This window comes from Mytilus galloprovincialis, unplaced genomic scaffold (genome assembly GCF_965363235.1).
Source record: "Mytilus galloprovincialis unplaced genomic scaffold, xbMytGall1.hap1.1 HAP1_SCAFFOLD_173, whole genome shotgun sequence".
NCBI lineage: Eukaryota > Metazoa > Mollusca > Bivalvia > Mytilida > Mytilidae > Mytilus > Mytilus galloprovincialis.
Window position 1 is genome coordinate 282 of NW_027468102.1, and position 23,090 is coordinate 23,371.

Here is a 23,090-nt window from a genome sequence, read left to right on the forward strand (position 1 = left end):
CAAATAGAAAACAATATTTTGCCAACCAAAATCTAGTTTTCATCGTAAAGCAAAATGAATAAGCTTCCAAACTCAGTTTATAGTTTTTACTTCAAATAAGCGGATTTTTTTTAATGTGACTTAAACGGAGAGGCAAACTTGAAATTTACGGCAAAACTTGAAATTTACGGATTACGAGATAATAATTTAAAAGAAAAAAAAAAAAACCCAACTTACTTTTTTGGAGTGTAGAAACCAAGTTGTCTGACTGAGAAATTTATTTGCTTCTTTTTATCGTCTACTCAAATTGAAGAAAAACAATGAAATGAAATGAAACAAAAGGATGGAAAACCGGTTGGCGATTACAATTTACGCAAATCCTGAACAGTCTCAGCGTACTTAAGATAAAGTTTAACAACAGTATCAAGTTTTGTATTTATTGGGAACTTTTCTTTACATTTGATTGAATAACAGGGGATAGCGCGAACGCAGTCCCCCACACTAAAAAATTGCGTACCCGAGTTGCCCACATTTGGGGCAATCGCAGGCTTCAGCCTAACCGGAGTGCAATGGAAAGGCCTCGACCTGGGGAGACCGCCTTTTTGATCACGGTGCTCCCTGTACCAGGTAAGTATGCTTGGATATCTGACATTTGTCCATTTGAGTAAATCAAGAGTAACTTTATAAAGAGGTATTCGAACATATTATAGTCAGCCGATATATCATTTTAAAACATACAATAAAACAATTTGACTTCGCATCGAGGGACATTTGCCTCCTTCCACTGATCTCATTGAAACGCGTTGGTGTATCAAAAATCGGGACACTTTTTAAGGACGATTTGTTGAAAGGGGCCAAATAAAGTAGGATAACTCTGTTGATTAAAAACGTACTATGTACGTTCAGATCGCCATGATGCTTTCACACGGAATATCAATAATTGTTTAAAATTCACTCCTCCGCAATAAAAAAAAACCAAAAAAAACCCAACATTATTGTTTTTCCCTCTTTCTTCGCTTTAATTTCGTAACTGCCTTCCGTTCATACAACACTGTTTGCTTCTGTTTCGAATTCACTAGAAAACCAGTTACCATGTTTACAGTGTACGCGCAAAATTTTAAAATCTAAATTCATTCGATTTGGTGCGGGGAAAAAATCGACGGCAAAGCAATCATTTGCGTTTGAAATTGATAAAGGAGGGCGACAAAGGTAGCGTAGCGAGATTATTTCTTGAATCCGTCCGTGCTGCACATGCAGTTTCCGCTTTTCAGTATAGCAAGGAAAAGAAAATACGGCATTACTTTTCATAAAATGCCGGTATAGTTGAATTTCATATTATTTCAAATAGAAACAATATTTTGCCAACCAAAATCTAGTTTTCATCGTAAAGCAAAATGAATAAGCTTCCAAACTCAGTTTATAGTTTTTACTTCAAATAAGCGGATTTTTTTTAATGTGACTTAAACGGAGAGGCAAACTTGAAATTTACGGCAAAACTTGAAATTTACGGATTACGAGATAATAATTTAAAAGAAAAAAAAAAAAACCCAACTTACTTTTTTGGAGTGTAGAAACCAAGTTGTCTGACTGAGAAATTTATTTGCTTCTTTTTATCGTCTACTCAAATTGAAGAAAAACAATGAAATGAAATGAAACAAAAGGATGGAAAACCGGTTGGCGATTACAATTTACGCAAATCCTGAACAGTCTCAGCGTACTTAAGATAAAGTTTAACAACAGTATCAAGTTTTGTATTTATTGGGAACTTTTCTTTACATTTGATTGAATAACAGGGGATAGCGCGAACGCAGTCCCCCACACTAAAAAATTGCGTACCCGAGTTGCCCACATTTGGGGCAATCGCAGGCTTCAGCCTAACCGGAGTGCAATGGAAAGGCCTCGACCTGGGGAGACCGCCTTTTTGATCACGGTGCTCCCTGTACCAGGTAAGTATGCTTGGATATCTGACATTTGTCCATTTGAGTAAATCAAGAGTAACTTTATAAAGAGGTATTCGAACATATTATAGTCAGCCGATATATCATTTTAAAACATACAATAAAACAATTTGACTTCGCATCGAGGGACATTTGCCTCCTTCCACTGATCTCATTGAAACGCGTTGGTGTATCAAAAAATCGGGACACTTTTTAAGGACGATTTGTTGAAAGGGGCCAAATAAAGTAGGATAACTCTGTTGATTAAAAACGTACTATGTACGTTCAGATCGCCATGATGCTTTCACACGGAATATCAATAATTGTTTAAAATTCACTCCTCCGCAATAAAAAAAAACCAAAAAAAAACCCAACATTATTGTTTTTCCCTCTTTCTTCGCTTTAATTTCGTAACTGCCTTCCGTTCATACAACACTGTTTGCTTCTGTTTCGAATTCACTAGAAAACCAGTTACCATGTTTACAGTGTACGCGCAAAATTTTAAAATCTAAATTCATTCGATTTGGTGCGGGGAAAAAATCGACGGCAAAGCAATCATTTGCGTTTGAAATTGATAAAGGAGGGCGACAAAGGTAGCGTAGCGAGATTATTTCTTGAATCCGTCCGTGCTGCACATGCAGTTTCCGCTTTTCAGTATAGCAAGGAAAAGAAAATACGGCATTACTTTTCATAAAATGCCGGTATAGTTGAATTTCATATTATTTCAAATAGAAACAATATTTTGCCAACCAAAATCTAGTTTTCATCGTAAAGCAAAATGAATAAGCTTCCAAACTCAGTTTATAGTTTTTACTTCAAATAAGCGGATTTTTTTTAATGTGACTTAAACGAGAGGCAAACTTGAAATTTACGGCAAAACTTGAAATTTACGGATTACGAGATAATAATTTAAAAGAAAAAAAAAAAAACCCAACTTACTTTTTTGGAGTGTAGAAACCAAGTTGTCTGACTGAGAAATTTATTTGCTTCTTTTTATCGTCTACTCAAATTGAAGAAAAACAATGAAATGAAATGAAACAAAAGGATGGAAAACCGGTTGGCGATTACAATTTACGCAAATCCTGAACAGTCTCAGCGTACTTAAGATAAAGTTTAACAACAGTATCAAGTTTTGTATTTATTGGGAACTTTTCTTTACATTTGATTGAATAACAGGGGATAGCGCGAACGCAGTCCCCCACACTAAAAAATTGCGTACCCGAGTTGCCCACATTTGGGGCAATCGCAGGCTTCAGCCTAACCGGAGTGCAATGGAAAGGCCTCGACCTGGGGAGACCGCCTTTTTGATCACGGTGCTCCCTGTACCAGGTAAGTATGCTTGGATATCTGACATTTGTCCATTTGAGTAAATCAAGAGTAACTTTATAAAGAGGTATTCGAACATATTATAGTCAGCCGATATATCATTTTAAAACATACAATAAAACAATTTGACTTCGCATCGAGGGACATTTGCCTCCTTCCACTGATCTCATTGAAACGCGTTGGTGTATCAAAAATCGGGACACTTTTTAAGGACGATTTGTTGAAAGGGGCCAAATAAAGTAGGATAACTCTGTTGATTAAAAACGTACTATGTACGTTCAGATCGCCATGATGCTTTCACACGGAATATCAATAATTGTTTAAAATTCACTCCTCCGCAATAAAAAAAAACCAAAAAAAACCCAACATTATTGTTTTTCCCTCTTTCTTCGCTTTAATTTCGTAACTGCCTTCCGTTCATACAACACTGTTTGCTTCTGTTTCGAATTCACTAGAAAACCAGTTACCATGTTTACAGTGTACGCGCAAAATTTTAAAATCTAAATTCATTCGATTTGGTGCGGGGAAAAAATCGACGGCAAAGCAATCATTTGCGTTTGAAATTGATAAAGGAGGGCGACAAAGGTAGCGTAGCGAGATTATTTCTTGAATCCGTCCGTGCTGCACATGCAGTTTCCGCTTTTCAGTATAGCAAGGAAAAGAAAATACGGCATTACTTTTCATAAAATGCCGGTATAGTTGAATTTCATATTATTTCAAATAGAAACAATATTTTGCCAACCAAAATCTAGTTTTCATCGTAAAGCAAAATGAATAAGCTTCCAAACTCAGTTTATAGTTTTTACTTCAAATAAGCGGATTTTTTTTAATGTGACTTAAACGGAGAGGCAAACTTGAAATTTACGGCAAAACTTGAAATTTACGGATTACGAGATAATAATTTAAAAGAAAAAAAAAAAAACCCAACTTACTTTTTTGGAGTGTAGAAACCAAGTTGTCTGACTGAGAAATTTATTTGCTTCTTTTTATCGTCTACTCAAATTGAAGAAAAACAATGAAATGAAATGAAACAAAAGGATGGAAAACCGGTTGGCGATTACAATTTACGCAAATCCTGAACAGTCTCAGCGTACTTAAGATAAAGTTTAACAACAGTATCAAGTTTTGTATTTATTGGGAACTTTTCTTTACATTTGATTGAATAACAGGGGATAGCGCGAACGCAGTCCCCACACTAAAAAATTGCGTACCCGAGTTGCCCACATTTGGGGCAATCGCAGGCTTCAGCCTAACCGGAGTGCAATGGAAAGGCCTCGACCTGGGGAGACCGCCTTTTTGATCACGGTGCTCCCTGTACCAGGTAAGTATGCTTGGATATCTGACATTTGTCCATTTGAGTAAATCAAGAGTAACTTTATAAAGAGGTATTCGAACATATTATAGTCAGCCGATATATCATTTTAAAACATACAATAAAACAATTTGACTTCGCATCGAGGGACATTTGCCTCCTTCCACTGATCTCATTGAAACGCGTTGGTGTATCAAAAATCGGGACACTTTTTAAGGACGATTTGTTGAAAGGGGCCAAATAAAGTAGGATAACTCTGTTGATTAAAAACGTACTATGTACGTTCAGATCGCCATGATGCTTTCACACGGAATATCAATAATTGTTTAAAATTCACTCCTCCGCAATAAAAAAAAACCAAAAAAAACCCAACATTATTGTTTTTCCCTCTTTCTTCGCTTTAATTTCGTAACTGCCTTCCGTTCATACAACACTGTTTGCTTCTGTTTCGAATTCACTAGAAAACCAGTTACCATGTTTACAGTGTACGCGCAAAATTTTAAAATCTAAATTCATTCGATTTGGTGCGGGGAAAAAATCGACGGCAAAGCAATCATTTGCGTTTGAAATTGATAAAGGAGGGCGACAAAGGTAGCGTAGCGAGATTATTTCTTGAATCCGTCCGTGCTGCACATGCAGTTTCCGCTTTTCAGTATAGCAAGGAAAAGAAAATACGGCATTACTTTTCATAAAATGCCGGTATAGTTGAATTTCATATTATTTCAAATAGAAACAATATTTTGCCAACCAAAATCTAGTTTTCATCGTAAAGCAAAATGAATAAGCTTCCAAACTCAGTTTATAGTTTTTACTTCAAATAAGCGGATTTTTTTTAATGTGACTTAAACGGAGAGGCAAACTTGAAATTTACGGCAAAACTTGAAATTTACGGATTACGAGATAATAATTTAAAAGAAAAAAAAAAAAACCCAACTTACTTTTTTGGAGTGTAGAAACCAAGTTGTCTGACTGAGAAATTTATTTGCTTCTTTTTATCGTCTACTCAAATTGAAGAAAAACAATGAAATGAAATGAAACAAAAGGATGGAAAACCGGTTGGCGATTACAATTTACGCAAATCCTGAACAGTCTCAGCGTACTTAAGATAAAGTTTAACAACAGTATCAAGTTTTGTATTTATTGGGAACTTTTCTTTACATTTGATTGAATAACAGGGGATAGCGCGAACGCAGTCCCCCACACTAAAAAATTGCGTACCCGAGTTGCCCACATTTGGGGCAATCGCAGGCTTCAGCCTAACCGGAGTGCAATGGAAAGGCCTCGACCTGGGGAGACCGCCTTTTTGATCACGGTGCTCCCTGTACCAGGTAAGTATGCTTGGATATCTGACATTTGTCCATTTGAGTAAATCAAGAGTAACTTTATAAAGAGGTATTCGAACATATTATAGTCAGCCGATATATCATTTTAAAACATACAATAAAACAATTTGACTTCGCATCGAGGGACATTTGCCTCCTTCCACTGATCTCATTGAAACGCGTTGGTGTATCAAAAATCGGGACACTTTTTAAGGACGATTTGTTGAAAGGGGCCAAATAAAGTAGGATAACTCTGTTGATTAAAAACGTACTATGTACGTTCAGATCGCCATGATGCTTTCACACGGAATATCAATAATTGTTTAAAATTCACTCCTCCGCAATAAAAAAAAACCAAAAAAAACCCAACATTATTGTTTTTCCCTCTTTCTTCGCTTTAATTTCGTAACTGCCTTCCGTTCATACAACACTGTTTGCTTCTGTTTCGAATTCACTAGAAAACCAGTTACCATGTTTACAGTGTACGCGCAAAATTTTAAAATCTAAATTCATTCGATTTGGTGCGGGGAAAAAATCGACGGCAAAGCAATCATTTGCGTTTGAAATTGATAAAGGAGGGCGACAAAGGTAGCGTAGCGAGATTATTTCTTGAATCCGTCCGTGCTGCACATGCAGTTTCCGCTTTTCAGTATAGCAAGGAAAAGAAAATACGGCATTACTTTTCATAAAATGCCGGTATAGTTGAATTTCATATTATTTCAAATAGAAACAATATTTTGCCAACCAAAATCTAGTTTTCATCGTAAAGCAAAATGAATAAGCTTCCAAACTCAGTTTATAGTTTTTACTTCAAATAAGCGGATTTTTTTTAATGTGACTTAAACGGAGAGGCAAACTTGAAATTTACGGCAAAACTTGAAATTTACGGATTACGAGATAATAATTTAAAAGAAAAAAAAAAAAACCCAACTTACTTTTTTGGAGTGTAGAAACCAAGTTGTCTGACTGAGAAATTTATTTGCTTCTTTTTATCGTCTACTCAAATTGAAGAAAAACAATGAAATGAAATGAAACAAAAGGATGGAAAACCGGTTGGCGATTACAATTTACGCAAATCCTGAACAGTCTCAGCGTACTTAAGATAAAGTTTAACAACAGTATCAAGTTTTGTATTTATTGGGAACTTTTCTTTACATTTGATTGAATAACAGGGGATAGCGCGAACGCAGTCCCCCACACTAAAAAATTGCGTACCCGAGTTGCCCACATTTGGGGCAATCGCAGGCTTCAGCCTAACCGGAGTGCAATGGAAAGGCCTCGACCTGGGGAGACCGCCTTTTTGATCACGGTGCTCCCTGTACCAGGTAAGTATGCTTGGATATCTGACATTTGTCCATTTGAGTAAATCAAGAGTAACTTTATAAAGAGGTATTCGAACATATTATAGTCAGCCGATATATCATTTTAAAACATACAATAAAACAATTTGACTTCGCATCGAGGGACATTTGCCTCCTTCCACTGATCTCATTGAAACGCGTTGGTGTATCAAAAATCGGGACACTTTTTAAGGACGATTTGTTGAAAGGGGCCAAATAAAGTAGGATAACTCTGTTGATTAAAAACGTACTATGTACGTTCAGATCGCCATGATGCTTTCACACGGAATATCAATAATTGTTTAAAATTCACTCCTCCGCAATAAAAAAAAACCAAAAAAAACCCAACATTATTGTTTTTCCCTCTTTCTTCGCTTTAATTTCGTAACTGCCTTCCGTTCATACAACACTGTTTGCTTCTGTTTCGAATTCACTAGAAAACCAGTTACCATGTTTACAGTGTACGCGCAAAATTTTAAAATCTAAATTCATTCGATTTGGTGCGGGGAAAAAATCGACGGCAAAGCAATCATTTGCGTTTGAAATTGATAAAGGAGGGCGACAAAGGTAGCGTAGCGAGATTATTTCTTGAATCCGTCCGTGCTGCACATGCAGTTTCCGCTTTTCAGTATAGCAAGGAAAAGAAAATACGGCATTACTTTTCATAAAATGCCGGTATAGTTGAATTTCATATTATTTCAAATAGAAACAATATTTTGCCAACCAAAATCTAGTTTTCATCGTAAAGCAAAATGAATAAGCTTCCAAACTCAGTTTATAGTTTTTACTTCAAATAAGCGGATTTTTTTTAATGTGACTTAAACGGAGAGGCAAACTTGAAATTTACGGCAAAACTTGAAATTTACGGATTACGAGATAATAATTTAAAAGAAAAAAAAAAAAACCCAACTTACTTTTTTGGAGTGTAGAAACCAAGTTGTCTGACTGAGAAATTTATTTGCTTCTTTTTATCGTCTACTCAAATTGAAGAAAAACAATGAAATGAAATGAAACAAAAGGATGGAAAACCGGTTGGCGATTACAATTTACGCAAATCCTGAACAGTCTCAGCGTACTTAAGATAAAGTTTAACAACAGTATCAAGTTTTGTATTTATTGGGAACTTTTCTTTACATTTGATTGAATAACAGGGGATAGCGCGAACGCAGTCCCCCACACTAAAAAATTGCGTACCCGAGTTGCCCACATTTGGGGCAATCGCAGGCTTCAGCCTAACCGGAGTGCAATGGAAAGGCCTCGACCTGGGGAGACCGCCTTTTTGATCACGGTGCTCCCTGTACCAGGTAAGTATGCTTGGATATCTGACATTTGTCCATTTGAGTAAATCAAGAGTAACTTTATAAAGAGGTATTCGAACATATTATAGTCAGCCGATATATCATTTTAAAACATACAATAAAACAATTTGACTTCGCATCGAGGGACATTTGCCTCCTTCCACTGATCTCATTGAAACGCGTTGGTGTATCAAAAATCGGGACACTTTTTAAGGACGATTTGTTGAAAGGGGCCAAATAAAGTAGGATAACTCTGTTGATTAAAAACGTACTATGTACGTTCAGATCGCCATGATGCTTTCACACGGAATATCAATAATTGTTTAAAATTCACTCCTCCGCAATAAAAAAAAACCAAAAAAAACCCAACATTATTGTTTTTCCCTCTTTCTTCGCTTTAATTTCGTAACTGCCTTCCGTTCATACAACACTGTTTGCTTCTGTTTCGAATTCACTAGAAAACCAGTTACCATGTTTACAGTGTACGCGCAAAATTTTAAAATCTAAATTCATTCGATTTGGTGCGGGGAAAAAATCGACGGCAAAGCAATCATTTGCGTTTGAAATTGATAAAGGAGGGCGACAAAGGTAGCGTAGCGAGATTATTTCTTGAATCCGTCCGTGCTGCACATGCAGTTTCCGCTTTTCAGTATAGCAAGGAAAAGAAAATACGGCATTACTTTTCATAAAATGCCGGTATAGTTGAATTTCATATTATTTCAAATAGAAACAATATTTTGCCAACCAAAATCTAGTTTTCATCGTAAAGCAAAATGAATAAGCTTCCAAACTCAGTTTATAGTTTTTACTTCAAATAAGCGGATTTTTTTTAATGTGACTTAAACGGAGAGGCAAACTTGAAATTTACGGCAAAACTTGAAATTTACGGATTACGAGATAATAATTTAAAAGAAAAAAAAAAAAACCCAACTTACTTTTTTGGAGTGTAGAAACCAAGTTGTCTGACTGAGAAATTTATTTGCTTCTTTTTATCGTCTACTCAAATTGAAGAAAAACAATGAAATGAAATGAAACAAAAGGATGGAAAACCGGTTGGCGATTACAATTTACGCAAATCCTGAACAGTCTCAGCGTACTTAAGATAAAGTTTAACAACAGTATCAAGTTTTGTATTTATTGGGAACTTTTCTTTACATTTGATTGAATAACAGGGGATAGCGCGAACGCAGTCCCCCACACTAAAAAATTGCGTACCCGAGTTGCCCACATTTGGGGCAATCGCAGGCTTCAGCCTAACCGGAGTGCAATGGAAAGGCCTCGACCTGGGGAGACCGCCTTTTTGATCACGGTGCTCCCTGTACCAGGTAAGTATGCTTGGATATCTGACATTTGTCCATTTGAGTAAATCAAGAGTAACTTTATAAAGAGGTATTCGAACATATTATAGTCAGCCGATATATCATTTTAAAACATACAATAAAACAATTTGACTTCGCATCGAGGGACATTTGCCTCCTTCCACTGATCTCATTGAAACGCGTTGGTGTATCAAAAATCGGGACACTTTTTAAGGACGATTTGTTGAAAGGGGCCAAATAAAGTAGGATAACTCTGTTGATTAAAAACGTACTATGTACGTTCAGATCGCCATGATGCTTTCACACGGAATATCAATAATTGTTTAAAATTCACTCCTCCGCAATAAAAAAAAACCAAAAAAAACCCAACATTATTGTTTTTCCCTCTTTCTTCGCTTTAATTTCGTAACTGCCTTCCGTTCATACAACACTGTTTGCTTCTGTTTCGAATTCACTAGAAAACCAGTTACCATGTTTACAGTGTACGCGCAAAATTTTAAAATCTAAATTCATTCGATTTGGTGCGGGGAAAAAATCGACGGCAAAGCAATCATTTGCGTTTGAAATTGATAAAGGAGGGCGACAAAGGTAGCGTAGCGAGATTATTTCTTGAATCCGTCCGTGCTGCACATGCAGTTTCCGCTTTTCAGTATAGCAAGGAAAAGAAAATACGGCATTACTTTTCATAAAATGCCGGTATAGTTGAATTTCATATTATTTCAAATAGAAACAATATTTTGCCAACCAAAATCTAGTTTTCATCGTAAAGCAAAATGAATAAGCTTCCAAACTCAGTTTATAGTTTTTACTTCAAATAAGCGGATTTTTTTTAATGTGACTTAAACGGAGAGGCAAACTTGAAATTTACGGCAAAACTTGAAATTTACGGATTACGAGATAATAATTTAAAAGAAAAAAAAAAAAACCCAACTTACTTTTTTGGAGTGTAGAAACCAAGTTGTCTGACTGAGAAATTTATTTGCTTCTTTTTATCGTCTACTCAAATTGAAGAAAAACAATGAAATGAAATGAAACAAAAGGATGGAAAACCGGTTGGCGATTACAATTTACGCAAATCCTGAACAGTCTCAGCGTACTTAAGATAAAGTTTAACAACAGTATCAAGTTTTGTATTTATTGGGAACTTTTCTTTACATTTGATTGAATAACAGGGGATAGCGCGAACGCAGTCCCCCACACTAAAAAATTGCGTACCCGAGTTGCCCACATTTGGGGCAATCGCAGGCTTCAGCCTAACCGGAGTGCAATGGAAAGGCCTCGACCTGGGGAGACCGCCTTTTTGATCACGGTGCTCCCTGTACCAGGTAAGTATGCTTGGATATCTGACATTTGTCCATTTGAGTAAATCAAGAGTAACTTTATAAAGAGGTATTCGAACATATTATAGTCAGCCGATATATCATTTTAAAACATACAATAAAACAATTTGACTTCGCATCGAGGGACATTTGCCTCCTTCCACTGATCTCATTGAAACGCGTTGGTGTATCAAAAATCGGGACACTTTTTAAGGACGATTTGTTGAAAGGGGCCAAATAAAGTAGGATAACTCTGTTGATTAAAAACGTACTATGTACGTTCAGATCGCCATGATGCTTTCACACGGAATATCAATAATTGTTTAAAATTCACTCCTCCGCAATAAAAAAAAACCAAAAAAAACCCAACATTATTGTTTTTCCCTCTTTCTTCGCTTTAATTTCGTAACTGCCTTCCGTTCATACAACACTGTTTGCTTCTGTTTCGAATTCACTAGAAAACCAGTTACCATGTTTACAGTGTACGCGCAAAATTTTAAAATCTAAATTCATTCGATTTGGTGCGGGGAAAAAATCGACGGCAAAGCAATCATTTGCGTTTGAAATTGATAAAGGAGGGCGACAAAGGTAGCGTAGCGAGATTATTTCTTGAATCCGTCCGTGCTGCACATGCAGTTTCCGCTTTTCAGTATAGCAAGGAAAAGAAAATACGGCATTACTTTTCATAAAATGCCGGTATAGTTGAATTTCATATTATTTCAAATAGAAACAATATTTTGCCAACCAAAATCTAGTTTTCATCGTAAAGCAAAATGAATAAGCTTCCAAACTCAGTTTATAGTTTTTACTTCAAATAAGCGGATTTTTTTTAATGTGACTTAAACGGAGAGGCAAACTTGAAATTTACGGCAAAACTTGAAATTTACGGATTACGAGATAATAATTTAAAAGAAAAAAAAAAAAACCCAACTTACTTTTTTGGAGTGTAGAAACCAAGTTGTCTGACTGAGAAATTTATTTGCTTCTTTTTATCGTCTACTCAAATTGAAGAAAAACAATGAAATGAAATGAAACAAAAGGATGGAAAACCGGTTGGCGATTACAATTTACGCAAATCCTGAACAGTCTCAGCGTACTTAAGATAAAGTTTAACAACAGTATCAAGTTTTGTATTTATTGGGAACTTTTCTTTACATTTGATTGAATAACAGGGGATAGCGCGAACGCAGTCCCCCACACTAAAAAATTGCGTACCCGAGTTGCCCACATTTGGGGCAATCGCAGGCTTCAGCCTAACCGGAGTGCAATGGAAAGGCCTCGACCTGGGGAGACCGCCTTTTTGATCACGGTGCTCCCTGTACCAGGTAAGTATGCTTGGATATCTGACATTTGTCCATTTGAGTAAATCAAGAGTAACTTTATAAAGAGGTATTCGAACATATTATAGTCAGCCGATATATCATTTTAAAACATACAATAAAACAATTTGACTTCGCATCGAGGGACATTTGCCTCCTTCCACTGATCTCATTGAAACGCGTTGGTGTATCAAAAATCGGGACACTTTTTAAGGACGATTTGTTGAAAGGGGCCAAATAAAGTAGGATAACTCTGTTGATTAAAAACGTACTATGTACGTTCAGATCGCCATGATGCTTTCACACGGAATATCAATAATTGTTTAAAATTCACTCCTCCGCAATAAAAAAAAACCAAAAAAAACCCAACATTATTGTTTTTCCCTCTTTCTTCGCTTTAATTTCGTAACTGCCTTCCGTTCATACAACACTGTTTGCTTCTGTTTCGAATTCACTAGAAAACCAGTTACCATGTTTACAGTGTACGCGCAAAATTTTAAAATCTAAATTCATTCGATTTGGTGCGGGGAAAAAATCGACGGCAAAGCAATCATTTGCGTTTGAAATTGATAAAGGAGGGCGACAAAGGTAGCGTAGCGAGATTATTTCTTGAATCCGTCCGTGCTGCACATGCAGTTTCCGCTTTTCAGTATAGCAAGGAAAAGAAAATACGGCATTACTTTTCATAAAATGCCGGTATAGTTGAATTTCATATTATTTCAAATAGAAACAATATTTTGCCAACCAAAATCTAGTTTTCATCGTAAAGCAAAATGAATAAGCTTCCAAACTCAGTTTATAGTTTTTACTTCAAATAAGCGGATTTTTTTTAATGTGACTTAAACGGAGAGGCAAACTTGAAATTTACGGCAAAACTTGAAATTTACGGATTACGAGATAATAATTTAAAAGAAAAAAAAAAAAACCCAACTTACTTTTTTGGAGTGTAGAAACCAAGTTGTCTGACTGAGAAATTTATTTGCTTCTTTTTATCGTCTACTCAAATTGAAGAAAAACAATGAAATGAAATGAAACAAAAGGATGGAAAACCGGTTGGCGATTACAATTTACGCAAATCCTGAACAGTCTCAGCGTACTTAAGATAAAGTTTAACAACAGTATCAAGTTTTGTATTTATTGGGAACTTTTCTTTACATTTGATTGAATAACAGGGGATAGCGCGAACGCAGTCCCCCACACTAAAAAATTGCGTACCCGAGTTGCCCACATTTGGGGCAATCGCAGGCTTCAGCCTAACCGGAGTGCAATGGAAAGGCCTCGACCTGGGGAGACCGCCTTTTTGATCACGGTGCTCCCTGTACCAGGTAAGTATGCTTGGATATCTGACATTTGTCCATTTGAGTAAATCAAGAGTAACTTTATAAAGAGGTATTCGAACATATTATAGTCAGCCGATATATCATTTTAAAACATACAATAAAACAATTTGACTTCGCATCGAGGGACATTTGCCTCCTTCCACTGATCTCATTGAAACGCGTTGGTGTATCAAAAATCGGGACACTTTTTAAGGACGATTTGTTGAAAGGGGCCAAATAAAGTAGGATAACTCTGTTGATTAAAAACGTACTATGTACGTTCAGATCGCCATGATGCTTTCACACGGAATATCAATAATTGTTTAAAATTCACTCCTCCGCAATAAAAAAAAACCAAAAAAAACCCAACATTATTGTTTTTCCCTCTTTCTTCGCTTTAATTTCGTAACTGCCTTCCGTTCATACAACACTGTTTGCTTCTGTTTCGAATTCACTAGAAAACCAGTTACCATGTTTACAGTGTACGCGCAAAATTTTAAAATCTAAATTCATTCGATTTGGTGCGGGGAAAAAATCGACGGCAAAGCAATCATTTGCGTTTGAAATTGATAAAGGAGGGCGACAAAGGTAGCGTAGCGAGATTATTTCTTGAATCCGTCCGTGCTGCACATGCAGTTTCCGCTTTTCAGTATAGCAAGGAAAAGAAAATACGGCATTACTTTTCATAAAATGCCGGTATAGTTGAATTTCATATTATTTCAAATAGAAACAATATTTTGCCAACCAAAATCTAGTTTTCATCGTAAAGCAAAATGAATAAGCTTCCAAACTCAGTTTATAGTTTTTACTTCAAATAAGCGGATTTTTTTTAATGTGACTTAAACGGAGAGGCAAACTTGAAATTTACGGCAAAACTTGAAATTTACGGATTACGAGATAATAATTTAAAAGAAAAAAAAAAAAACCCAACTTACTTTTTTGGAGTGTAGAAACCAAGTTGTCTGACTGAGAAATTTATTTGCTTCTTTTTATCGTCTACTCAAATTGAAGAAAAACAATGAAATGAAATGAAACAAAAGGATGGAAAACCGGTTGGCGATTACAATTTACGCAAATCCTGAACAGTCTCAGCGTACTTAAGATAAAGTTTAACAACAGTATCAAGTTTTGTATTTATTGGGAACTTTTCTTTACATTTGATTGAATAACAGGGGATAGCGCGAACGCAGTCCCCCACACTAAAAAATTGCGTACCCGAGTTGCCCACATTTGGGGCAATCGCAGGCTTCAGCCTAACCGGAGTGCAATGGAAAGGCCTCGACCTGGGGAGACCGCCTTTTTGATCACGGTGCTCCCTGTACCAGGTAAGTATGCTTGGATATCTGACATTTGTCCATTTGAGTAAATCAAGAGTAACTTTATAAAGAGGTATTCGAACATATTATAGTCAGCCGATATATCATTTTAAAACATACAATAAAACAATTTGACTTCGCATCGAGGGACATTTGCCTCCTTCCACTGATCTCATTGAAACGCGTTGGTGTATCAAAAATCGGGACACTTTTTAAGGACGATTTGTTGAAAGGGGCCAAATAAAGTAGGATAACTCTGTTGATTAAAAACGTACTATGTACGTTCAGATCGCCATGATGCTTTCACACGGAATATCAATAATTGTTTAAAATTCACTCCTCCGCAATAAAAAAAAACCAAAAAAAACCCAACATTATTGTTTTTCCCTCTTTCTTCGCTTTAATTTCGTAACTGCCTTCCGTTCATACAACACTGTTTGCTTCTGTTTCGAATTCACTAGAAAACCAGTTACCATGTTTACAGTGTACGCGCAAAATTTTAAAATCTAAATTCATTCGATTTGGTGCGGGGAAAAAATCGACGGCAAAGCAATCATTTGCGTTTGAAATTGATAAAGGAGGGCGACAAAGGTAGCGTAGCGAGATTATTTCTTGAATCCGTCCGTGCTGCACATGCAGTTTCCGCTTTTCAGTATAGCAAGGAAAAGAAAATACGGCATTACTTTTCATAAAATGCCGGTATAGTTGAATTTCATATTATTTCAAATAGAAACAATATTTTGCCAACCAAAATCTAGTTTTCATCGTAAAGCAAAATGAATAAGCTTCCAAACTCAGTTTATAGTTTTTACTTCAAATAAGCGGATTTTTTTTAATGTGACTTAAACGGAGAGGCAAACTTGAAATTTACGGCAAAACTTGAAATTTACGGATTACGAGATAATAATTTAAAAGAAAAAAAAAAAAACCCAACTTACTTTTTTGGAGTGTAGAAACCAAGTTGTCTGACTGAGAAATTTATTTGCTTCTTTTTATCGTCTACTCAAATTGAAGAAAAACAATGAAATGAAATGAAACAAAAGGATGGAAAACCGGTTGGCGATTACAATTTACGCAAATCCTGAACAGTCTCAGCGTACTTAAGATAAAGTTTAACAACAGTATCAAGTTTTGTATTTATTGGGAACTTTTCTTTACATTTGATTGAATAACAGGGGATAGCGCGAACGCAGTCCCCCACACTAAAAAATTGCGTACCCGAGTTGCCCACATTTGGGGCAATCGCAGGCTTCAGCCTAACCGGAGTGCAATGGAAAGGCCTCGACCTGGGGAGACCGCCTTTTTGATCACGGTGCTCCCTGTACCAGGTAAGTATGCTTGGATATCTGACATTTGTCCATTTGAGTAAATCAAGAGTAACTTTATAAAGAGGTATTCGAACATATTATAGTCAGCCGATATATCATTTTAAAACATACAATAAAACAATTTGACTTCGCATCGAGGGACATTTGCCTCCTTCCACTGATCTCATTGAAACGCGTTGGTGTATCAAAAATCGGGACACTTTTTAAGGACGATTTGTTGAAAGGGGCCAAATAAAGTAGGATAACTCTGTTGATTAAAAACGTACTATGTACGTTCAGATCGCCATGATGCTTTCACACGGAATATCAATAATTGTTTAAAATTCACTCCTCCGCAATAAAAAAAAACCAAAAAAAACCCAACATTATTGTTTTTCCCTCTTTCTTCGCTTTAATTTCGTAACTGCCTTCCGTTCATACAACACTGTTTGCTTCTGTTTCGAATTCACTAGAAAACCAGTTACCATGTTTACAGTGTACGCGCAAAATTTTAAAATCTAAATTCATTCGATTTGGTGCGGGGAAAAAATCGACGGCAAAGCAATCATTTGCGTTTGAAATTGATAAAGGAGGGCGACAAAGGTAGCGTAGCGAGATTATTTCTTGAATCCGTCCGTGCTGCACATGCAGTTTCCGCTTTTCAGTATAGCAAGGAAAAGAAAATACGGCATTACTTTTCATAAAATGCCGGTATAGTTGAATTTCATATTATTTCAAATAGAAACAATATTTTGCCAACCAAAATCTAGTTTTCATCGTAAAGCAAAATGAATAAGCTTCCAAACTCAGTTTATAGTTTTTACTTCAAATAAGCGGATTTTTTTTAATGTGACTTAAACGGAGAGGCAAACTTGAAATTTACGGCAAAACTTGAAATTTACGGATTACGAGATAATAATTTAAAAGAAAAAAAAAAAAACCCAACTTACTTTTTTGGAGTGTAGAAACCAAGTTGTCTGACTGAGAAATTTATTTGCTTCTTTTTATCGTCTACTCAAATTGAAGAAAAACAATGAAATGAAATGAAACAAAAGGATGGAAAACCGGTTGGCGATTACAATTTACGCAAATCCTGAACAGTCTCAGCGTACTTAAGATAAAGTTTAACAACAGTATCAAGTTTTGTATTTATTGGGAACTTTTCTTTACATTTGATTGAATAACAGGGGATAGCGCGAACGCAGTCCCCCACACTAAAAAATTGCGTACCCGAGTTGCCCACATTTGGGGCAATCGCAGGCTTCAGCCTAACCGGAGTGCAATGGAAAGGCCTCGACCTGGGGAGACCGCCTTTTTGATCACGGTGCTCCCTGTACCAGGTAAGTATGCTTGGATATCTGACATTTGTCCATTTGAGTAAATCAAGAGTAACTTTATAAAGAGGTATTCGAACATATTATAGTCAGCCGATATATCATTTTAAAACATACAATAAAACAATTTGACTTCGCATCGAGGGACATTTGCCTCCTTCCACTGATCTCATTGAAACGCGTTGGTGTATCAAAAATCGGGACACTTTTTAAGGACGATTTGTTGAAAGGGGCCAAATAAAGTAGGATAACTCTGTTGATTAAAAACGTACTATGTACGTTCAGATCGCCATGATGCTTTCACACGGAATATCAATAATTGTTTAAAATTCACTCCTCCGCAATAAAAAAAAACCAAAAAAAACCCAACATTATTGTTTTTCCCTCTTTCTTCGCTTTAATTTCGTAACTGCCTTCCGTTCATACAACACTGTTTGCTTCTGTTTCGAATTCACTAGAAAACCAGTTACCATGTTTACAGTGTACGCGCAAAATTTTAAAATCTAAATTCATTCGATTTGGTGCGGGGAAAAAATCGACGGCAAAGCAATCATTTGCGTTTGAAATTGATAAAGGAGGGCGACAAAGGTAGCGTAGCGAGATTATTTCTTGAATCCGTCCGTGCTGCACATGCAGTTTCCGCTTTTCAGTATAGCAAGGAAAAGAAAATACGGCATTACTTTTCATAAAATGCCGGTATAGTTGAATTTCATATTATTTCAAATAGAAACAATATTTTGCCAACCAAAATCTAGTTTTCATCGTAAAGCAAAATGAATAAGCTTCCAAACTCAGTTTATAGTTTTTACTTCAAATAAGCGGATTTTTTTTAATGTGACTTAAACGGAGAGGCAAACTTGAAATTTACGGCAAAACTTGAAATTTACGGATTACGAGATAATAATTTAAAAGAAAAAAAAAAAAACCCAACTTACTTTTTTGGAGTGTAGAAACCAAGTTGTCTGACTGAGAAATTTATTTGCTTCTTTTTATCGTCTACTCAAATTGAAGAAAAACAATGAAATGAAATGAAACAAAAGGATGGAAAACCGGTTGGCGATTACAATTTACGCAAATCCTGAACAGTCTCAGCGTACTTAAGATAAAGTTTAACAACAGTATCAAGTTTTGTATTTATTGGGAACTTTTCTTTACATTTGATTGAATAACAGGGGATAGCGCGAACGCAGTCCCCCACACTAAAAAATTGCGTACCCGAGTTGCCCACATTTGGGGCAATCGCAGGCTTCAGCCTAACCGGAGTGCAATGGAAAGGCCTCGACCTGGGGAGACCGCCTTTTTCATCACGGTGCTCCCTGTACCAGGTAAGTATGCTTGGATATCTGACATTTGTCCATTTGAGTAAATCAAGAGTAACTTTATAAAGAGGTATTCGAACATATTATAGTCAGCCGATATATCATTTTAAAACATACAATAAAACAATTTGACTTCGCATCGAGGGACATTTGCCTCCTTCCACTGATCTCATTGAAACGCGTTGGTGTATCAAAAATCGGGACACTTTTTAAGGACGATTTGTTGAAAGGGGCCAAATAAAGTAGGATAACTCTGTTGATTAAAAACGTACTATGTACGTTCAGATCGCCATGATGCTTTCACACGGAATATCAATAATTGTTTAAAATTCACTCCTCCGCAATAAAAAAAAACCAAAAAAAACCCAACATTATTGTTTTTCCCTCTTTCTTCGCTTTAATTTCGTAACTGCCTTCCGTTCATACAACACTGTTTGCTTCTGTTTCGAATTCACTAGAAAACCAGTTACCATGTTTACAGTGTACGCGCAAAATTTTAAAATCTAAATTCATTCGATTTGGTGCGGGGAAAAAATCGACGGCAAAGCAATCATTTGCGTTTGAAATTGATAAAGGAGGGCGACAAAGGTAGCGTAGCGAGATTATTTCTTGAATCCGTCCGTGCTGCACATGCAGTTTCCGCTTTTCAGTATAGCAAGGAAAAGAAAATACGGCATTACTTTTCATAAAATGCCGGTATAGTTGAATTTCATATTATTTCAAATAGAAACAATATTTTGCCAACCAAAATCTAGTTTTCATCGTAAAGCAAAATGAATAAGCTTCCAAACTCAGTTTATAGTTTTTACTTCAAATAAGCGGATTTTTTTTAATGTGACTTAAACGGAGAGGCAAACTTGAAATTTACGGCAAAACTTGAAATTTACGGATTACGAGATAATAATTTAAAAGAAAAAAAAAAAAACCCAACTTACTTTTTTGGAGTGTAGAAACCAAGTTGTCTGACTGAGAAATTTATTTGCTTCTTTTTATCGTCTACTCAAATTGAAGAAAAACAATGAAATGAAATGAAACAAAAGGATGGAAAACCGGTTGGCGATTACAATTTACGCAAATCCTGAACAGTCTCAGCGTACTTAAGATAAAGTTTAACAACAGTATCAAGTTTTGTATTTATTGGGAACTTTTCTTTACATTTGATTGAATAACAGGGGATAGCGCGAACGCAGTCCCCCACACTAAAAAATTGCGTACCCGAGTTGCCCACATTTGGGGCAATCGCAGGCTTCAGCCTAACCGGAGTGCAATGGAAAGGCCTCGACCTGGGGAGACCGCCTTTTTGATCACGGTGCTCCCTGTACCAGGTAAGTATGCTTGGATATCTGACATTTGTCCATTTGAGTAAATCAAGAGTAACTTTATAAAGAGGTATTCGAACATATTATAGTCAGCCGATATATCATTTTAAAACATACAATAAAACAATTTGACTTCGCATCGAGGGACATTTGCCTCCTTCCACTGATCTCATTGAAACGCGTTGGTGTATCAAAAATCGGGACACTTTTTAAGGACGATTTGTTGAAAGGGGCCAAATAAAGTAGGATAACTCTGTTGATTAAAAACGTACTATGTACGTTCAGATCGCCATGATGCTTTCACACGGAATATCAATAATTGTTTAAAATTCACTCCTCCGCAATAAAAAAAAACCAAAAAAAACCCAACATTATTGTTTTTCCCTCTTTCTTCGCTTTAATTTCGTAACTGCCTTCCGTTCATACAACACTGTTTGCTTCTGTTTCGAATTCACTAGAAAACCAGTTACCATGTTTACAGTGTACGCGCAAAATTTTAAAATCTAAATTCATTCGATTTGGTGCGGGGAAAAAATCGACGGCAAAGCAATCATTTGCGTTTGAAATTGATAAAGGAGGGCGACAAAGGTAGCGTAGCGAGATTATTTCTTGAATCCGTCCGTGCTGCACATGCAGTTTCCGCTTTTCAGTATAGCAAGGAAAAGAAAATACGGCATTACTTTTCATAAAATGCCGGTATAGTTGAATTTCATATTATTTCAAATAGAAACAATATTTTGCCAACCAAAATCTAGTTTTCATCGTAAAGCAAAATGAATAAGCTTCCAAACTCAGTTTATAGTTTTTACTTCAAATAAGCGGATTTTTTTTAATGTGACTTAAACGGAGAGGCAAACTTGAAATTTACGGCAAAACTTGAAATTTACGGATTACGAGATAATAATTTAAAAGAAAAAAAAAAAAACCCAACTTACTTTTTTGGAGTGTAGAAACCAAGTTGTCTGACTGAGAAATTTATTTGCTTCTTTTTATCGTCTACTCAAATTGAAGAAAAACAATGAAATGAAATGAAACAAAAGGATGGAAAACCGGTTGGCGATTACAATTTACGCAAATCCTGAACAGTCTCAGCGTACTTAAGATAAAGTTTAACAACAGTATCAAGTTTTGTATTTATTGGGAACTTTTCTTTACATTTGATTGAATAACAGGGGATAGCGCGAACGCAGTCCCCCACACTAAAAAATTGCGTACCCGAGTTGCCCACATTTGGGGCAATCGCAGGCTTCAGCCTAACCGGAGTGCAATGGAAAGGCCTCGACCTGGGGAGACCGCCTTTTTGATCACGGTGCTCCCTGTACCAGGTAAGTATGCTTGGATATCTGACATTTGTCCATTTGAGTAAATCAAGAGTAACTTTATAAAGAGGTATTCGAACATATTATAGTCAGCCGATATATCATTTTAAAACATACAATAAAACAATTTGACTTCGCATCGAGGGACATTTGCCTCCTTCCACTGATCTCATTGAAACGCGTTGGTGTATCAAAAATCGGGACACTTTTTAAGGACGATTTGTTGAAAGGGGCCAAATAAAGTAGGATAACTCTGTTGATTAAAAACGTACTATGTACGTTCAGATCGCCATGATGCTTTCACACGGAATATCAATAATTGTTTAAAATTCACTCCTCCGCAATAAAAAAAAACCAAAAAAAACCCAACATTATTGTTTTTCCCTCTTTCTTCGCTTTAATTTCGTAACTGCCTTCCGTTCATACAACACTGTTTGCTTCTGTTTCGAATTCACTAGAAAACCAGTTACCATGTTTACAGTGTACGCGCAAAATTTTAAAATCTAAATTCATTCGATTTGGTGCGGGGAAAAAATCGACGGCAAAGCAATCATTTGCGTTTGAAATTGATAAAGGAGGGCGACAAAGGTAGCGTAGCGAGATTATTTCTTGAATCCGTCCGTGCTGCACATGCAGTTTCCGCTTTTCAGTATAGCAAGGAAAAGAAAATACGGCATTACTTTTCATAAAATGCCGGTATAGTTGAATTTCATATTATTTCAAATAGAAACAATATTTTGCCAACCAAAATCTAGTTTTCATCGTAAAGCAAAATGAATAAGCTTCCAAACTCAGTTTATAGTTTTTACTTCAAATAAGCGGATTTTTTTTAATGTGACTTAAACGGAGAGGCAAACTTGAAATTTACGGCAAAACTTGAAATTTACGGATTACGAGATAATAATTTAAAAGAAAAAAAAAAAAACCCAACTTACTTTTTTGGAGTGTAGAAACCAAGTTGTCTGACTGAGAAATTTATTTGCTTCTTTTTATCGTCTACTCAAATTGAAGAAAAACAATGAAATGAAATGAAACAAAAGGATGGAAAACCGGTTGGCGATTACAATTTACGCAAATCCTGAACAGTCTCAGCGTACTTAAGATAAAGTTTAACAACAGTATCAAGTTTTGTATTTATTGGGAACTTTTCTTTACATTTGATTGAATAACAGGGGATAGCGCGAACGCAGTCCCCCACACTAAAAAATTGCGTACCCGAGTTGCCCACATTTGGGGCAATCGCAGGCTTCAGCCTAACCGGAGTGCAATGGAAAGGCCTCGACCTGGGGAGACCGCCTTTTTGATCACGGTGCTCCCTGTACCAGGTAAGTATGCTTGGATATCTGACATTTGTCCATTTGAGTAAATCAAGAGTAACTTTATAAA

General features: G+C 36.2%; 18 non-coding genes across 18 annotated transcripts; all 18 read right to left on the reverse strand.

Annotated features, from left to right (window-relative positions):
- Positions 1-450: 450 nt before the first annotated feature.
- LOC143060850 (U1 spliceosomal RNA) lies at positions 451-614 on the reverse strand. Its single transcript, XR_012974122.1, has one exon. It is a non-coding gene; the product is annotated as a U1 spliceosomal RNA (small nuclear RNA).
- Positions 615-1,769: 1,155 nt separating this feature from the next.
- Positions 1,770-1,933, reverse strand: LOC143060862 (U1 spliceosomal RNA). Its single transcript, XR_012974133.1, has one exon. It is a non-coding gene; the product is annotated as a U1 spliceosomal RNA (small nuclear RNA).
- A 1,156-nt stretch (positions 1,934-3,089) lies between these two features.
- LOC143060874 (U1 spliceosomal RNA) lies at positions 3,090-3,253 on the reverse strand. Its single transcript, XR_012974144.1, has one exon. It is a non-coding gene; the product is annotated as a U1 spliceosomal RNA (small nuclear RNA).
- A 1,155-nt stretch (positions 3,254-4,408) lies between these two features.
- On the reverse strand, positions 4,409-4,571 carry LOC143060883 (U1 spliceosomal RNA). Its single transcript, XR_012974153.1, has one exon. It is a non-coding gene; the product is annotated as a U1 spliceosomal RNA (small nuclear RNA).
- Positions 4,572-5,726: 1,155 nt separating this feature from the next.
- Positions 5,727-5,890, reverse strand: LOC143060885 (U1 spliceosomal RNA). The gene has a single exon (XR_012974155.1). It is a non-coding gene; the product is annotated as a U1 spliceosomal RNA (small nuclear RNA).
- A 1,155-nt stretch (positions 5,891-7,045) lies between these two features.
- Positions 7,046-7,209, reverse strand: LOC143060888 (U1 spliceosomal RNA). The gene has a single exon (XR_012974157.1). It is a non-coding gene; the product is annotated as a U1 spliceosomal RNA (small nuclear RNA).
- A 1,155-nt stretch (positions 7,210-8,364) lies between these two features.
- On the reverse strand, positions 8,365-8,528 carry LOC143060851 (U1 spliceosomal RNA). The gene has a single exon (XR_012974123.1). It is a non-coding gene; the product is annotated as a U1 spliceosomal RNA (small nuclear RNA).
- Positions 8,529-9,683: 1,155 nt separating this feature from the next.
- Positions 9,684-9,847, reverse strand: LOC143060853 (U1 spliceosomal RNA). Its single transcript, XR_012974124.1, has one exon. It is a non-coding gene; the product is annotated as a U1 spliceosomal RNA (small nuclear RNA).
- A 1,155-nt stretch (positions 9,848-11,002) lies between these two features.
- On the reverse strand, positions 11,003-11,166 carry LOC143060854 (U1 spliceosomal RNA). The gene has a single exon (XR_012974125.1). It is a non-coding gene; the product is annotated as a U1 spliceosomal RNA (small nuclear RNA).
- A 1,155-nt stretch (positions 11,167-12,321) lies between these two features.
- Positions 12,322-12,485, reverse strand: LOC143060855 (U1 spliceosomal RNA). Its single transcript, XR_012974126.1, has one exon. It is a non-coding gene; the product is annotated as a U1 spliceosomal RNA (small nuclear RNA).
- Positions 12,486-13,640: 1,155 nt separating this feature from the next.
- LOC143060856 (U1 spliceosomal RNA) lies at positions 13,641-13,804 on the reverse strand. Its single transcript, XR_012974127.1, has one exon. It is a non-coding gene; the product is annotated as a U1 spliceosomal RNA (small nuclear RNA).
- Positions 13,805-14,959: 1,155 nt separating this feature from the next.
- On the reverse strand, positions 14,960-15,123 carry LOC143060857 (U1 spliceosomal RNA). Its single transcript, XR_012974128.1, has one exon. It is a non-coding gene; the product is annotated as a U1 spliceosomal RNA (small nuclear RNA).
- Positions 15,124-16,278: 1,155 nt separating this feature from the next.
- Positions 16,279-16,442, reverse strand: LOC143060858 (U1 spliceosomal RNA). Its single transcript, XR_012974129.1, has one exon. It is a non-coding gene; the product is annotated as a U1 spliceosomal RNA (small nuclear RNA).
- A 1,155-nt stretch (positions 16,443-17,597) lies between these two features.
- LOC143060859 (U1 spliceosomal RNA) lies at positions 17,598-17,761 on the reverse strand. The gene has a single exon (XR_012974130.1). It is a non-coding gene; the product is annotated as a U1 spliceosomal RNA (small nuclear RNA).
- A 1,155-nt stretch (positions 17,762-18,916) lies between these two features.
- On the reverse strand, positions 18,917-19,080 carry LOC143060884 (U1 spliceosomal RNA). Its single transcript, XR_012974154.1, has one exon. It is a non-coding gene; the product is annotated as a U1 spliceosomal RNA (small nuclear RNA).
- A 1,155-nt stretch (positions 19,081-20,235) lies between these two features.
- On the reverse strand, positions 20,236-20,399 carry LOC143060860 (U1 spliceosomal RNA). The gene has a single exon (XR_012974131.1). It is a non-coding gene; the product is annotated as a U1 spliceosomal RNA (small nuclear RNA).
- A 1,155-nt stretch (positions 20,400-21,554) lies between these two features.
- On the reverse strand, positions 21,555-21,718 carry LOC143060861 (U1 spliceosomal RNA). The gene has a single exon (XR_012974132.1). It is a non-coding gene; the product is annotated as a U1 spliceosomal RNA (small nuclear RNA).
- A 1,155-nt stretch (positions 21,719-22,873) lies between these two features.
- On the reverse strand, positions 22,874-23,037 carry LOC143060863 (U1 spliceosomal RNA). The gene has a single exon (XR_012974134.1). It is a non-coding gene; the product is annotated as a U1 spliceosomal RNA (small nuclear RNA).
- Between the last annotated feature and the right edge of the window lie 53 nt (positions 23,038-23,090).